Genomic DNA, 10909 nt, shown 5'->3' on the forward strand with positions numbered 1-10909 from the left:
TCGTGGACTACAGCCCACTTCTTCGGATGCATCCGAAGAAGTGGGCTGTAGTCCACGAAAGCTTATGCTCTAATAAATTTGTTAGTCTCTAAGGTGCCACAAGTACTCCTGTTCTTCTTTTTGCGGATACAGACTAACACGGCTGTTACTCTGAAACCTGTCATTATGCAGGGGAGAGGGGTGGGGCTGGGGCGGAGCAGGGGCGGGGGCCCTGGGGAAGAGCCGGAGCAGGGGTTGGAGCAGCACGCAGCTGCGCAGGGCACCAGGAAATGTGGTGCCCCAAATTCCCTGGTGCCCTACGCAGCTGCGTACTTGGCGTATGGGTAAGGACGGCCCTGCACTTAAATATAACTTTATAACACGCGATAGAGATGTTATAAGTGAGACTGAGGCCCGCAGCACTTTACAAGCATTCAGTAAAGTCTAAACACTAAGCATATTGTTATAACTCGAATACCTATTTTAACTATACTAACACACAGGTGAGCCAGACTGGTTCCAGCTACCTAGTTGTCAGTGTTCGGTTGAGCCTTAAGGGCCTTGGCATGAACTAGCACCTCATTGGCCAGCATCACACAGTGATTAGTGTCAACACAGCCCCAATTCTACACCCTGGGAGATGCAGCAATTGTGGCCAATGTGTTCAAAGAGCTGGGTTTTTAATACATTGCAACAGAGCCATTTTTGCTGGCTAGAACTTCCTCCAGGGTTGCAGTTTCTTTCCTGATTTAGGATTCTGTTCCTGGAGGAGAGGGATGGATTTTTGCATCTGGATTAGCTCAATGATAAAGGGCATAGTCAGCATGTTTTAGGATATTTACCCACCCTGCGTCTTCCCTGAAAAGCTACTTGGAACGGACGTCTGTCTCCCATCAGTGTTGTTTTTTCCTCCATGAGATGTATCGGTTTGTAGTAGCCGAGTTGAGTGCGAGACCGTGGCTTTGGGTTTGTTATTGTAGGGCTTCTTGTGAGCACTGGACTGAGCACCCTGTTTTGCTGTAAGGTTGCCTGTGAGACCGGGGGAGAGCACACTGATTAGTTATCGCACGCATTGTTGTGTGCCTCCTGGTTTGCACTCATAGGGTTGCTCATGAGTGTTAAGCTCTGCACTTTAGCTAGGGTTTCTCTGCATGCTGGACAGCGGAGGGCAAGGCGTGAAGGTGCTTCTTAAAGGGCAAAGCCCCTAAATCTCTCCTCCAGAGAGAACTGAATCTCCCTCGAGCTTCCCCAGCCCCAGTCGATGCTGCCTTGGGGAGAGATGCATTATGGGAAGAACAAAGCTGCTCCCTTTAAAATCTGCAAACCAGACAAAAAGAGAGAATGTCAGAGAGGTGCCAGCAGCAAACAAAAGGGGGGCGGGGGAGTGAGACACAGCTCAGGGGCTGTCAGTCTGGTTGCCATGGGTTTCCTGCTCCTCAGCTGCTTCCCGTCTCTGTCTGGCGAGTGGAATGGAGCGTGTGAGTTAGAACCAAATGGAGAATTCACGCCTTTGCCCTGGCTTGCTACGCTCATATCAGCCTATGGGCCTGAGAGACACATCAGCCCACAGAGCCAGCATTAGCCAGGGCACAATAGGCCAGGGACCCAATCTCCACTCCAGGAGACACCGGCTCTTCAGTGCCTGCTCACTTGCTTCTCTTCTGTCTCTCAGCATCGGCGCACATGCTGCCAGATGTGTTCCGTGGCGTCTCTGCGACACTTTCCACACCCTGTCACATGAGTCACATTATCTGACAATGCAGCGTGGAGGCACCAGCCAAAGAGGAGCCGGGCTGCGTGGCAATTAGCCACTGCTGTTCAATGGTGAAGCCGGACTTCTGATTAGCCGCAGGCAGTATGCACCGCAGAGGTACACACATAGCAACGACACCTTGCTCTTCGGGGCCAGTCCGATGGCCAGTGAAGTCAATGGGATAGAATCATAGAAGATGAGGGTTGGAAGAGACCTCAGGAGGTCATCTAGTCCAACCCCCTGCTCAAAGCAGGACCTGAATCTCTTTTCACTTATACAGGTGCAAATCAGAAATCACTGAATTCAATGGCGTTTCTGGTGCGAACGAGGGGATCAGGTCCCGTACGTTTGCTGCAGGGTAGCATGAATTATGCCTCTGCTATTACCTCCTTGGCAGGGAAATGTTGTGAGAAAGCACATAGACTCATCTCTACCACGCTCCAGTCTGGGTCTGGCAGAAACATGTTTAGCTTTCGCCCTTGTAAATGTTACTATCAGTCACGTTTGGGGCAGCAATTTGCTGCCCAGTGACGACAGGACCTAACCCTGTGATAAAAACCTATTTTTCAAAACATCACCATTGACACTTGAGCCAAAGCAGAAGTTGATGTCAACAGACTTTGGACCAAGCCCTTGACTGAAGTGAATGGGGGTTCCGGTCTGCTCCAGACAGAGAATGGGAGGGTGTCATACAAACGGACACTTCTCCTGCTCGTTTCCAAAGGCTGATGGCACGTAAAAAGACCACATAAATCTGGCAAGAAGGCGAGGCCTGAGGGGTAGCAGGGGGATACGTGCAGATGACAGCAGTGCCAGTTGAAGGGTAGGCTTGGAAACACAAGGGCTTCTCATTCCCCAGACCCCTGCCAGCTGACCATGCTGTGGAAGGGTTGCTTGGCGTCTGGAGACGGTGGATGACTGGCAGAGGGAATGACAGCTGGAAGGGGGTGCCAACTGATTATACACCAGACAGTGCCAAGATCAAGCGTGAGGAAAGGCGATCAGTGATCAAAGGACTCGACTGCTTCATGAGCTGGAATAAAGGGATTATAATTTATTAAGGACCCTGCCAAAAACTATTAATTGGCCTAGGACACATAAAAAGACTTCAATCTGAGGCTATTCTTCTGTGCAATTAAATATATCTAAGGCCCCTACTCTCTGTGTGTGTGTAACGATAACTAGCTTTGGAAGGATCAGATTTTTAATCGGTAAATGTCGGCAAACACAGATTTCCCCGCACACACACAAACTGACCAAAAACCATTCCATCGACATTAACCGAAATGTACCGATGGCAAAGAAAGAAAAACGCTGCTTGAGAACGTCCAGAGTCTGATTTAAGGATATTTACTTTGTATCTTTGGACATGTGGTGTTAACAGCTTGCGTTTTAATGGTTATAAATCTTTCCCTTTTCACATCTCAATATCTACTGTCATTAAATATTCACTGTCTGACTCCCCTTCTCCATATTTTCCCATAACTATGAAAATTTCAATGGATAAAAATAAAAAATATCTCACAAATAAACGTCAATATTATCCATTAAAATTATTTTAAAAAATGGAATCCTGCCAAACCTATCACATTTATTTTAATCTTTGCTTTCGTTATCTTTTTAGAGTAAATATAGAGGGGCATGAACCCAGACTTCAGATCTGAACATGCCTGGATTCTCAGGGGGTACAAGGACACCCAGTCCAAATCCAGAACCAGATCTACATTTTCCAAATGCATCTGTGAAATGGATCATCATTGCCACGCTGTTACCTTGCAACCCTCCGCCTGTTGGTTGTAGCCACTTGTTATAGTTATGTATTCCTAGTACCCTAGTGCCTAGAAGCCCCGTGCAATGGATCAAGACCCCTTTGTGCTTGGCTGTTGTTTCTCATCTTATACTTGGCCGGGCAGCTCTTTGGAGCAGGGACTGTCTGGGTGTTATACGTGTACAGTGCCTGGCACAATGGGGCTCTGACCCCAGATTGCATCCTCTAGGCACTACTGCAATAAAGTCATATTAATAATCAACTAAAAGCATGTTTCCAGCTATCACCTGTTCAAAAATCTGTAACAAACTATTTCATCTCCCAGAGCACCCCTGCGAGGGAGCTGACTAATACTTGTACCATCATGTTACAGAAATGAAACTGAGGCACGGAGTGATTCAACAAGCACAAGGCCACGCATCCAATCGGAATGGATATTAGAACTCTGCCTGCTATGCCCTCACTCGCTTGAGACCAGACCGCCTCTTTAGAGGGCTGGTTCAAAGGAAAATCAGCAGAAAGACATGAGTCATCACTGGAGAATGTAGCAGCGGAGAGAGTGGTGAGGGTTTGTATGTTGGGAAAGCGGGTCCCCTTTGAGGGTGCGTTCTCTATCGCTAGCTCTTAAAGTATATTTCCTTCTCAATGGAATTCTCTTCACCTCTCAGCTCTTTGCCAAGCCATAGACCAGACATTCTGGGTCGGGGCCCACGGCACCTTGGCAGGTTTTACCTGTTATTCAGGTAGGTCTGATTCCTGCGGACAGTCACCGCTACTGCCAGGGCCAGGCAATCACTCAGGTAGTAATTATGTCCCCGTATAATGACACAGTCTCCCACGCAATCAGGCTGCTCCTTTCCAAGGCAATGGGAGTTTTATCCAAGAGGTCAGTGGGTGCAAGATCTGGCCTTGAGAGATCACCTCTGCAGGTCGCTTTTTGCGGCGAGCTGTACCACTGTCCAAAGGTCCGACAGGCATCATTATCTTTTCTCTGCATCTGGCTTCTCTTAAGCAGCATAGAGCACGCGTGTGCCTCACTTATCTGCTCTGTTGCTCAAAGCCCATTGAAGTCAGGGGGAAAAAACACCCATTAATTTCACCGGGGTTTGGGCCAGGCTCTCGAGTTGCAAATACAATGTCTGTGCGTTATACGACAGGACACACCGCAGTCTCAGAAATCTGCAAACTCCACCATGCAGCCGAGCTGTCACACTGCAATGTCCTCAGCAATGCTCCCAGGAAAGGAAGGTCAGAGAGACGGAGGTTGTTATATGAGGACCCAGCAGGGAAGGAGACAGACAGACACAGAGGGAGCTGTAAGAAACACAGCTGTTTGCTGGGGTAACGTTATTCTTCCGGTAGCATGGGAGAAACTAACACAAAAATGAGGCTTTGCACTGGGGAGAGGGGAGTGAGTGCCCAAACATTTAAAGGGACAGGACATGACCGAGGTAACTTAATTCACAACAGCACTACACAATAGTTTGGGACAGGAAGTGAAGAACAGCTGTTTCAAACTGGGGAATTTAGGGAGGTAGAGTAATTATCCAAACTGGACTCTAACCAGTACATTGGTAGTAACGCCCTGATGTTAAGATCTGGGAAACTTCTGACTTATTTTTATGAAAGAGTATGTGTGACTCAATTTCCCCCCTCACTTTGTAGTGTTACCTGCTGGGAGTGAAGGGGTTAACTTCTTTCTTGAAGCAAGACAAGTAGTGGCGTGACTGAGAGGAAGTCACCTAAGGCATAGAACTACCAGGAACTAGCATCTCTGGGGGGTAACAAATGCAAATCTGGAGACAGGAAAATCAGTCTGCGGGCGTTCCACCCTTGGGGGTGGAAATTTCAAAGACTTGATTAGACTGGATTCAAGAGGCCGCACAGACAAAGATCTGAAAACCGTATAAAGTGGACAGCCGGATAGAGGAATCATAGAATCATAGAATATCAGGGTTGGAAGGGACCTCAGAAGGTCATCTAGTCCAACCCCCTGCTCAAAGCAGGACCAGTCCCCAATTAAATCATCCCAGCCAGGGCTTTGTCAAGCCGGGCCTTAAAACCTCTAAGGAAGGAGATTCCACCACATCCCTAGGTAACCCATTCCAGTGCTTCACCACCCTTCTAGTGAAAAAGATTTTCCTAATATCCAACCTAGACCTTCCCCTCTGCAACTTGAGACCATTACTCCTTGTTCTGTCATCTGCCACTACTGAGAACAGTCTAGATCCATCCTCTTTGGAGCCCCCGTTCAGATAGTTGAAAGCAGCTATCAAATTCCCCCTGGCGTCAGTCATGCCCCCGGTGCCAAGAATTGACATGACACTAGGGGGACACATCCTGCTGGAATGGATTGAAGAACTCTGAAAGGGTCCCAGGTGTCCATGTGGAAGATGGGTGGTACCTGATAGGGCAGGCTTGCCCATAAGTAGACTTGGAAGGATTAGACTTTTTATTGGAAAATGTCGATTTCACCGCACGCACACAAACCGACAACAAACTAGTTCCATCAATAATACTCAAAATTTACGGACAGGCAAAGTACAAAAAACACTGACTGAGAATTATGAGCACCCAAATCCAGTGATTTAGCCTTTTCAATTAGGCTTGTAACAAATGAGTAAATAGCTAGTGAACAAATAGTAAAAACAGGTCGGACTGGTTGATTTAAGGGTATTGACTTTATTTATTTTGAGAGTTGGTGTTGACAATTTCTGGTTTAACAATTTATAAAGCTTTAGCTTTTTTGTATCTCAGCCTCTGCTGTTATTAAATTATTGTCCGACACTCTCCCGTACTTTTCCACAGCCATGACAATTTAAATCAATAACATTTGTAAATGCTTAAAATAAACATGACTATTGTTCATTGAAATTATATAGCTAAAAAAGAATTTTGCTAAACCTGGCACATTTACTTGGGACAAAATCATTACAGAGAAAACACTCTTGAGAACAACAAAGAGCTGTTTCCTCTGTTGCCCACCCAGTCTTTCTGGTGTTCATGCACTGTGTGACGCTGGATAAATCAGTTCAACTACGTGGGCCCCCATTACTCCTATCTGAAAAATGGGATTATAAGAGACCCACCTTCAGAAAGTGCTTTGAGCTCTGTAAATGGCAGGGTGCATATACATCCTTGCCAGATGTTCTCTCCCCGGGATAAATGCAAAGGACCCATTGCACCATTAAATGCATCATTTCCACCCTATTTTGAGGACTTACGTGGTGCACAGATGCAGAGCCTCTGCGCAGGGGTGGATTTCACCCACTTAGTTTTCTTTCCTCCAGATTTACTTCTCCCCACTCCCCCGCAGTTCATCTCACCCAGCTCACTGACAGTTGTTCCATCCAGTTCGGTTTCTTCTCTGGAACTTCCTCATCTGCAAGAGAAAGATAAGGTCACGCGTTTGAAACATATGCAAATGTTCCTCCTCTGGTCTCTGTTCAGAATAACATTTCCAGCAACCCCGCTCTGAGCAGCTCTGGCAGGGCTGAGATAGCTTTGGGGGTCACGGAAAGTCTCTGCTTGATTTGGGAGTCTCATTTTTTGTTTCCAAACAGTCAAATTGATTTTGTCCTTAAGTTTTCTTGCACCAGGAGATTGACACACACACAAACCCGCTCCCCCACCCCACGCAACCTGTTAGATCATCCAATCTGTCCTCCCTCAGCAGAAATGTGGAATAAATATAGAAAAGCAATAAATATAAAAATGATAGCAATCTGGCATCGCACCTTCATTATTTAATGGCTCTCCTAAGGTCTTTGCTAATTATTAATTGTTGTTCTTTATAAGCCTGACCCAAAGCCCTTGAGAGCCTTTTCACTGACTTCAGGATCAGGCCCTATATAAAGTCTGCAGCAGGTAAGTCTGTAAAATGGGGATAAACATGACAACAGCTAAACTGCTGATGTGTTGAGTCTACTGCCTGTTATGCTGACCAGTATTATCCCATTATTTCCTTGAACTGCCCCATCAGTCTGTATCCATCCGTTGTCTCGTGTCTTATATTTACATTGTCAGCTCTGGGGGGCAGGGACCATCTTTTTGTGCCGTGTTTGAACAGTACCTAGCACTGTGTCCTGGTCCATGACCTGGTCTATTTAGCTTAACAAAGAGAAAGTGGTGACTTGATTACAGTCTATAAGTACCTACCTGAGAAACGGCTATTTAATAATGGGTTCTTCAGTCTAGCTGAAAAGGGTATAAACCAGGGGTCTCAAACACATGGCCCGCAGCCAACCATAGCTTCCCTCACTCCCCGCCCCCTCGAGTGCACTGCATCCCCACTCCTCCGCCTACATCTCAGTGCTTCCCGCCACCAAACAGCTGTTTGGTGGCACTTAAGACTTTCCAGGAGGGAGGGAGGAGGAGCGGGCACACGGTGCTCTCAGGGGAGGAGGCGGAGAAGAGGCAGGGCTGGGGCGGGCATTTGGGGAAGGGGTTGGAATAGGGGAAGGGAGGGGCAGAGTTGGGGCGGGGACTTTGGGGAAGGGTTTGGAATGGGGGCAGGGAAGGGGTGGGAAGAGGTGGGACAGGGCCTCATGGAAGGGGTGGAGTGGGCGCGGGGCCGGGGTAGAGGGGGGGCTTTTGTATCTTTGTATGAAAAGGTATCAGTGATGCGGCCCTCGGGCCAATGTATTAGTCCTCATGTGGCCCTCATGGTGATTTGAGTTTGAGATCCCTGGTATAAATTAATCCAATGGCTCGAAGTTGAAGCTGGATGCATTCAGACTAGTGATAAGGCATACATTTTTAACAGTGAAAGTAAGTAACCATAGGAGGGTGGTGAAGCACTGGAATGGGTTACCTAGAGAGGTGGTGGAATCTCCTTCCTTAGAGGTTTTTAAGGTCAGGCTTGACAAAGCCCTGGCTGGGATGATTTAGTTGGGAATTGGTCCTGCTTTGAGCAGGGGGTTGGACTAGATGACCTCCTGAGGTCCCTTCCAACCCTGATATTCTATGATTCTATGATTCATTGGAACAACTTATCACATATGGTGGCGGATTCTCCAGCACTGACAGTTTTAAAATCAAGACTGGATATTTTTCTAACAGATCTGTTCTAGGAATTATTCTCGGGAAGTCCTCGGGGCAGTGTTATACAGGAAGTCAGACTGGATGACCACAGTGGTCCCTCTGGCCTTGGACTCTATGAATCTATGACTGGAGCCCCTAGGTGCTGCAATAATACAAATAATAAATCATAATGATTATGCCCCTTTGCAAAGCACTTTGACAGCTAGGAAGTGCTATATCAGTGTTAAGTATTATTACCCTGTAACGATGCTGTCTCTGGTGGGACACAACCAAGAGTATCGATTCAGGACAAATTGCTTAGAGCAGGACTGTCACAGCCCCAGGCTGATGGTTCTCCACCTCTAAGGCACACCAAACCAGCCAAACAGAGAGGACTTCAGTTTTACCCCACTAGCTAACCAGAAGTCATACAAGCAATTCCCTCAGATACTCCAGTTCCCTTGTATCACCACCAGCACCGCTCCTTATAGGGATGAATGGTTATGAAAACCAATACTCCAGTAAAAGAAAAAAAGTTTCTCCTGATCCCAAAGGACCAAGCCCCAGACCCAGGTCAATATACAAATCAGATCTTACCCACAAATCACGTTGTTGACAATCCTTTAGAATCTAAAATCTAAAGGTTTATTCATAAAAAGAAAGAAATATAGATGAGAGCTAAAACTGGTTAAATGGAATTAATTACATACAGTAATGGCAACGTTCTTGGTTCAGGCTTGTAGCAGTGATGGAATAAACTGCAGGTTCAAATCAAGTCTCTGGAGTACATCCACAGCTGGGATGGGACATTCAGTCCTTTGCTCAGAGCTTCAGTTTGTAGCAAAGTTCCTCCAGAGGTCAGAAGCAGGACTGAAGACAAAACGGAGGGGTTTCCAGGGCCTTTTATATCCTCTGCCGTGTGGAAGGACCCCTTTGTTCTTACTGTGGAAAATCACAGCAGTCAGGTGGAATTTGGAGTCACATGGGCAAGTCACATGTCCATGCATGACTCAGTTCTTTACAGATACAGCAACCATTGCTCATATTCTACTTTGACCATCCCCAGGGAGGCTTCTCATATGCGGATTGGAGTCTCCCAAGATCCATTGTCAGTTAAGTGTTTCTTGACTGGGCACTTAATCTGCAAATTCCTTTCTCAAGAGGCTGACCAAATGCTTCACTAATGCTACGAAGAATCAAAGACATTGAGATGCAAGTACATAGCCAATATTCATAACTTCAAATACAAAAATGATACACACATACAGACAGCATGATTATAACCAGCAAATTACAACCTTTTGATAAACATCTTACTTGACCTCCTATGTACAAGATTTGGTGCTACTACAGGACCTTGGTTGCAACAGTGATCTATACAGTCACAGTTCATGTCAATAACGTCACATACCCTTAGTGCCTTTCCAGATCCATGTAAGCCCTACTTTGAGGCCCTCTGCATGGGGGTGAATTTCACCCACGATGCACTTTCTCCCAGGGCTGAATTAAGGAAATCAGGGGGCTGTAGGTACATGGCATACGACATAGGCGCTGACTTTTATTTTTCCCAGGGAGTGTTCCACCCTGGCTCCGCCCCGAGGCCCCACCCCCACTCCACTCCTTCCCCTAAATCCCTGCCCTCATGCCGCCTCTTCCTGCCCCCGCTCTGTCCCCTCCCCAGGTCCACCCCTGTCTGCCTCTGGCTCCTCTCCACCCGCCCCCAAGCGCCTTCCACCAGCTGCCAGAAAGCTGATCAGCGGCCAGCCCGGGGCCTGCTGAACAGCTGATCGGGGGCAGCCCGGTGGCCACCCTACAGCTGTGGCTGGTGGGTGCTGAGCACTCCCTATTTTTATTCTGTGGGTGCTTGAGCCCCAGAACACCCACGGAGTCAGTGCCTATGCACCTGGGTCCTCTCCTGGCCCCGTCCACGTGCAGGAGCCTTGCCCCTTTGCTGTGGCCCCTCTCCTTCCTGCAGTGGCAGCAGGTTTCCGAGAGAAGATGACTGGGACAGTTCCCACCTTTTGCAGGAACTCTTTCAGGCTGTCGCACACTCAGGCAGGTGTCAGTTACACTCAGGTCACCCTTTCAAACTTCCCTTTGCCTCTGTGAGACCTAGATGCATCTTTAAAGAAAAAAGAATGCTGAGATCCCAGGCATGGACATGGACTGACTGTGCTTTCACACAGCCCTGCACACACCTAGAAGGATTCAAAAGCACCGCAATCACTTAACCCACCATTGAAATGCAGCCACCTCTGGGGCCATAAGAACAGCAGCTGTTTTACTACTCTGGTTTGCAGTGTGCCGGTCACATTAAAGGCCTGGCTGCTGCTAGATACTCAGGTAGTAGGTGTGGTCATGAGCACGTCTTTCCCTCTGTGCTTGGT

At 47.5% G+C, this 10909-nt stretch overlaps 1 long non-coding RNA gene across 1 annotated transcript in view; it reads right to left on the reverse strand.

The window, feature by feature from the left end:
- The window catches only part of LOC117874070, a 10265-nt gene extending 983 nt beyond the window's left edge, over positions 1-9282 (reverse strand). Inside the window, exons 1-2 of the long non-coding RNA XR_004644894.1 lie at positions 9233-9282; positions 6725-6882 (exon numbers count right to left, since the gene is read on the reverse strand). This is a non-coding gene — a long non-coding RNA (uncharacterized LOC117874070). The remainder of the gene's footprint in view (positions 1-6724; positions 6883-9232) is intronic.
- Positions 9283-10909: the final 1627 nt, after the last annotated feature.

Source organism: Trachemys scripta, chromosome 3, assembly GCF_013100865.1.
Source record: "Trachemys scripta elegans isolate TJP31775 chromosome 3, CAS_Tse_1.0, whole genome shotgun sequence".
Taxonomy (NCBI): domain Eukaryota; kingdom Metazoa; phylum Chordata; order Testudines; family Emydidae; genus Trachemys; species Trachemys scripta.